We start from the raw sequence: 7022 nt of genomic DNA on the forward strand, positions 1-7022 counted from the left end.
TTAGTGTGCCAGTAATTTCCATGGAATAATAATAATGGTAAGATAACTCTGGAGGTTAATGCATCACGCTGGACAGGTCTGTGTTTTGCCTAGTCCCAGTTTTGAATCAAAGAAGCATATAGGGTTAACATGTCTCCTGCAACGCACATCATGCAACATGCAGATGCCAGATTTCTGTTTCATGTAGATAGGTAGGTGGGTTTCTGCTTTTAACAAAGAGATCCTTTTGCCTTACGTAATACATCTTGTAGATTGATTTACACACATATGATTTATTATCAATGTATAAGGTGTGCATGTGATGTAAGGGGCACTGACACCCTGCACTAGGATGACTAGCACTATAACAGAAATTAAACAAAATAGAGGTATTTAAATTATTTGTGCACATATTGCGATAAACCACAAATCTGACATTCTTACAACGCATGGACATACTTACAGGGAGTGAACAACGTCAAAAGCATTCCTCTCTTAAGAACTATTGATGTAATAAGCTGTATGCATGTTTCCCCTCAATTGCATTTGCATCTAGGTGTGAGGTTCCAGATACCTCCCAGCCAGGACACCTAAAAAAATGAGGCCTGATGGCCCTTTAACGTCAGCCTTTGTTTTTGGGCCAGCTGAGATTTAAAATGACAAAGCCTACTGGCATGCACATTGCTGCTCGGAACTGAAGTAGACAACGTGCCAGCCCTGCTGAAAATATATTTCAATGGGGCCCAAAGTATTGGGAGGGTGGACCACGTCCACCCTATAAAAAAGTGTGGGAAGGCACAGTTTACCCATGTGTACCTCCAACTTGTGTCCTGCATCGCTGCATTGAGTAATATTTATTAGAAGTGATTTCTGCACCCCTCCCCACCACCTGGATGACTATGCAAGCAGAGACCAAAAAACAAGTAAATTGTGAAGGCCCCCTCCCATACACACCACATTAGCACACTTCTCATCTCACCTGCCAGGCTCATAATGCTGTATTATAGGGCAATCAGGCAGTGGCCGATGGGCTGGTCTGATACAGCAGTGTGCGGGTGGGTTTTTAACAGTAGTGGGCGTGCTTCGAGCCAACTGAGCTGGTTTTTACTGTTGTTTCCCTGGTATTACCACAAGCATTGGTTCCAGCAAACACAAATGCATGCAGTCTTCCACACGTGGCCAACAACCCACTGTGCTGGTCTTTACAAGTTCAAAACTGCCCTAATTTGCAACTGTGGTCCACTTGTTTAGCTGTTAGGAGGCCGTATTACAGAAAGTGCCCCGGGGGCACAATGGGCACAAGAGCCTACTTTATGCATCCTGGGGAACTTTGAGATCACATCAGGGGCCGAAGATGCTTATGCGGCCCCTTCTGTAATTCTCATAGAATAGAAAGGTGATAAGGGCTCTGGATCGTCAACCTCCCCCTAAGCAGCCAACTCCTCTTTTTTACCTCCCGTCTTCTTGGGGGCAGCTTGCTCCAGGAAGTAACATTTCATTTTCACAGCACTGCAGGGCCTGAAAATGCAGCAGTTACTAGTTCTCAATTTATGGTACATAATTTACGCCCAGCATGGTGATGGCAGACTGGTGGGCTCCTCCATGAGTCAACATCGCTGAGCTGCCGCTTAACACTGTCTTCAAGAAATGAACATTGGACCCATTGAGCTATTTCTCCCACATGATGACTGTGTTATCACTACTAGAAGAAGAGTGAAGCATGGCAGAGCCCATGTTTAAACAAGCACTGGTAAAGCCAATAGGTCTCATCTTTAAAAGGCAAGTGCTGACATATTTGATTTGTTAATGGTTTTTATTTCACCATTCTAAATAGCTGTTGGTCATGTTAGAAGATTATAATATAAAAAAAACGCTGGTGGGTCATGACACGTAGCATATTTTTGCCTTCAGTGGCACCCTCAGCGCAGTTACTATTCTAACTCTCATCCTAAAAAATTGGGGGAAACTGCAACTTTCTTCAAACTAGTCCAGGACGCTTACATACTTCTTTTTTTTTGTATAACACTTTATTAGTTTTATAATAAGCACAGAGTAGTTGCATACAATGCACCCCCTTACAGAAGCTCTTTTACACAGTGCTGGTGGCTGCCCCCTCTTCACCCCTCCCCCTTTGTATTACACAGTTGTAGTATCTAGTCCATAGTTTGCCCACTATTTGTACCATATCTTCTGGTGTTTTCTGGGGCAGCCTCGGGCTAAATAAATTAGTTCCTCCGATTGTGCAGCACGGTCCCTGCCGGCCCTCCACTCCTTCATTGTCAGGGCCACTGGTGACCTCCAGTATTTAGCCACATCTCTTTCACTGATGAGGCAGCAAATACTGACAGCCAGGGCTTCTGGGACACTCCCAAACCATGGGGTAACAGTCAGCCATAACCCCTCCCCACTTACACATCTAGTGGAGGCAGGATGAGAACTTTGTGGGCTCTCCACAAAACTCAGGTGTGTAATAGGTGCAGTGGAGGTAATTCAATTGAACAAGACGATAGGTATACCACAGAGCAGGCAGGCGTAAATTATAGCCAATGTGTACAGTAGTGTTTATGCAGTACTAAAACAGTAACAAAGTCAAAATGCAAAACAATAACATTCTCAAAATGAATTAGAATAAAGTTTAATAAACAGAATGACACAGCAATGGCAAAAATCCAATTAGGAGAACCAGAAATGTGAATTATTTAAATTTAAGTAGAGATAGCGCCAACAAGCACAAATTGCCAATGATAATAAATAGTCCTGGAACCTAAAGCCTGAAATAGACTTCCCATTGGACTATGCCAAATCGAAAGTGAGAGGCCTTTGCAAAAAAAAACACAAGCCATCACTTTTCACCCTCTAGTTTTATCAGCCTTTGTTCTCTTACTGTGTGTTTCAGTGCTGGGACACTTCTTGGAGTAGCGGTGCACTCTACAAATCTCTCTATTTATTCATTCATTCGCTGGAGAACAACACCTGACACAATTTGACACTGACCGCGATATAGTGTGGGTCATGCACACTAACTATGGTTGACCTCGCCAATGAATTTGGTCTTTTAAGTTCCAATTCACACCAGGAGTACACTTCTAAAGCCCCGAAGGACGTCAGAGGTGGTACCTAGAAACTCAGAGTGTGGCAAGCAGAGTCCAGTCCAGGTTTAGTTTCCACTGATCAGCTAGGCAGTTGCAGAAAAGGACACTTGTAGCTTGTTGTATCCATGAAGCTTCAACCGGAGGTCAGCTTTATGACCCTTCGAGTCCATGTCTTTACTCTGGGTACAAGAGGGAGAGAACTCTTCTGATCTTGCACAGTTCCAGGAGTGTTCTGAAGTGAATGATTGGAGATGCCACATTTATTCCTGACACAAGCTAATTGATAGAAATGACCCCTGGGGGCACCCTATCCAATGTTATAAAGGTTCCTGGTGCTAACCCTACCCACTTTGGGATTTTTAAAGACGGCAGAAGTCTTCGGAGGTGCTAAACTTGGTCTATGAGATGTGCGGGAAATGTACTGCGGTTATCCTATGGGTACCTCTCCCTCACATGTATGGTACCTGGCTGACTAGAAGGACAAAAGGAGAGACATGTCCAGGTGTGAGCTTCATCTGCAAGTGACAGGGGAGGCCCCTTTTAAGTGCACCAAAGGTCTGGGCAAAAGCATGATGCCATTCTGTCAAAGGGAGGACAACACCTCACCACACCCAAGGCTCCACACCCAAGATACAAGGTCATAGAGCAGCTCAAACCTCACCACAGAGGAGACATTAACCGCCAGATTGAATGCTTAACGAAAGGCCTCCAGAGGCTTTAGGCATGCAAAATGTAACTTTTCTAATCTACATTTCATTTAATAGTCAGAATACAACTCCAACCTTAAAATTTGACTTTGTTTAACTATTAAAAAGAGACATTGAAATATTTCTCTAGTTGTTACCAATATAAAATTTGCATTATAAGGTGGTATCATGTTATCCAACATTTCCCAATGGAAGTAGTCAGCCTTGCTGCAGTGAAAATAGCCTTTATGCTTTTTCACTGTAAATACCTGTGGAATGCTAAACTTCTACTTGTTCAACTTTTACATATCATGCACCCTACAATATGGGCATTAGGGCCTACCCTACAGGTGAATTATTATAATGTAAACAAATGGTTTACGCTTGTCTAAAGGGTGTTTATTTCAACAAATTGAATTGGCAGTTTCAAACTGCACAGCCAAGCTACAGAGGTAGGCCAGAAGCCATGTATTACTGTGTCACTGTAGTGGTTGCCATAATGAGGGATGCAGCCAACCGGTGACATTTAACATACAGGCCATGGGTACACTATGGGTACCATATACTAGGGACTTATGGGTAAGTTAAGTATGGCAATCTGTAGTGTGCCAGTTTTACCATGTTGAAAGAAGCAGCACAAGCACTTCGCTACTGGTTAGTAGGGGTAAAATGCACAGAGTTCTATGGCTAGCAAAAAGGATAAAATGGGATGACCTCACACAAAAGGCAAGTCTTCAATAGGCATCATATAGGGAAGTTTTAGGAACCATTTTAGCCAGAAGTCTCCAAGAAAATCAAATGCCTGCAGCAAGGTGCTCAAGCACACATGATGGTGGGAACCATAGTCAGTGAATAGCCTTTTAAGTGACGTGTGATTGAAAGCCCTCTCTGTTTTTGATGCCAAAACCAGCCATTTCCATTGAGTTTAGCACAATTATTTTGCCCGATATTACTTGCCACCAGGACAATCCATCATAAACCCCAATTCCCATATGTTTGTAGCTGTTTACTCGTTGCAGTGTGACTCCATTGATGAGCCACCCGTTCTTCTTATCAACTCTGCTAAAACACAGAACTTGAGCCTTTAACAAGCTGACAACTAACAAATAAATGGACCTTACATGGACTTTAGAGCTACCCCTTCCTCTGTAGTTCTTTGTCCATGAGACCTGGGGGCAAAGGATATCAACGCCTAGATTTACAAAGGTTTTGGTTTGGGTTTCCTGTACTTTTTTTAATATAGACCCATATGCAAAGTCCATTTTTGGTACTGGTATTTACAAAGCAATGCGACTATTTACGTTTTTTTGTATTGCATATATTGCATGCAGTACATTACGCTGCCTTTTCTTACTTTGCATCAGGAAAGCCATTGATGGTGCATGGGCCTTTCTGTGCATCCACTCATGTATTTTGGTGAAAACCATATCTAAAAAGGGATGTCAACATGGATTTCCACCAACATGGTGCACCTGGCTGAGGCTGGCTTAACAAGAAGAAATATTTTTTAGCTCTCCCTGTATAGTCATCTTGGCATGTGTGCTGCATTTTGCTGCACTCACGGAAAGAGGAAATTGTCTCAAAGTATAGTTTTTGTGCAGGATGTGCAAAGCTGCCTGCCTTGGCGATAGACACCACAAAGTGTGCCAGTGCGTGAAGAGAGCAGACCTGTGCCATTTCCTTGAAGCTATGACACAGTTCTGGTCTCTTTATGTGACATTGCAACACATTAACTTTTGCTTGCTGTGCTGCGGTGATTCTTAGTAAGCCTGGCCCAAGTGCTGGGGCAAAATACCAAACATTGGGACTGGGCATACATGAGGATGGAGGTTTTTCCAACGTCTTAAATGGTATTGTTCACTAATTCATTTTCAAGTATACACCACACATAAGTAAGTGGGCCACCTATGTGCTCTCCCAAAAAGATACGAGAAATAAGATAGAGGAATACATGTACAAGAGCATACAGTTCATTCAAACAGGGACGTAAGATCTCAAACTAATTCTCTGGATACTGAAGTCTGTACCTTAGACCACATCTCCACCCCTCACATTACTTTACCCAGTGTAATCAGAGCCTCTGGAAATACACAATTTTGTGACTGCAGCATTTTCTGCATAATTATGGATTTACCACAGAGGTCATCTTCTAGGCCAAGGCCTGGAACAACCTCCTCCTGCACCTCAGGACCGCACTGTGACTCCAGCGATTCAGAAGAGAACTAAAGTCCTGGATGTTCGAAGGATCATTTCTCCACACAGCAGCATAGAGCTGCAACGCGTCGAAACCCTCACGGGTGATTTGCAGCGCTCTATAAGTGGTTGACTGATTGATCTTGTCGCGTGGGCTCTCATTATCCTAAATGAGACTACTGAATTTCTAGGTAACAGGGTCTTTCCTGGTGTGGGAGACTGAGTCTGACCCACTTAGAAGTACCCCTGTCACCTTCAATCCGGTTTTGCTCCGGCTAACCAGCAGTGCCTCATCTCTCCTAAGGGGGAGGGATGATTGGGCAGCCGAGCACATGACATCTTTATAACTTCTCAGGGAAGTCGTGGTCACTCAGGTCCCAACCAGCTCTCTCATTTACAGGATGATCTCATATACAAATGACAAAGGCAGTTTAAGTTTTATAGATTGTTTTTAATAAAACAACTGCATTTTAGATATTAAGGCGTGAGCCGCAATAACCAGAACCATACAACACAGTAGGATTGAAATAGTCACGATGAGAGTGAAAAATAAAAACAACGCTATCATGGTGTTAATAGATTCTATTCTCTCTCATGAAGTTATATTTCGAGCACAGCATGTTAAGCTACTAACTTGCCTTTCAGATTCCCCGGGAAGACATCAACCCTCATACCTGAGCAAAGGCCTGTGATCTGGTTCAGCATCTGCAACAGGGCAGTCAGCGTCTAGTTGTGGTTCCCTGGTCAGAATCTCCCTCTTCCGTGTATTAGGACAAGGAAGTGTTTTTATAACTAACATGTCAGTGTGATCACAAAACGTCCCTACGCAAGAATGTATCCAAAGACTAAACTCCTTCCACGTCTATCGGCAATGTGCCAGACTGTATCCTTGACTGGAGCCCAGAGTGAGCAAGAATGTGTTATTAAGAACTCCACTGCTGAAGTAGGCTAAACAGTGTGATATCAAAAATAAAACAAGACCGTAGAACTGGCTATTTGAAAAATAACAGTACGAAACTGAATAACATGCATTTAGAGCAAAGTGCACAGAGGCTCTATGCTGCAAGCAAGG

Source organism: Pleurodeles waltl, chromosome 7, assembly GCF_031143425.1.
Source record: "Pleurodeles waltl isolate 20211129_DDA chromosome 7, aPleWal1.hap1.20221129, whole genome shotgun sequence".
Classification (NCBI taxonomy): Eukaryota; Metazoa; Chordata; class Amphibia; order Caudata; family Salamandridae; genus Pleurodeles; species Pleurodeles waltl.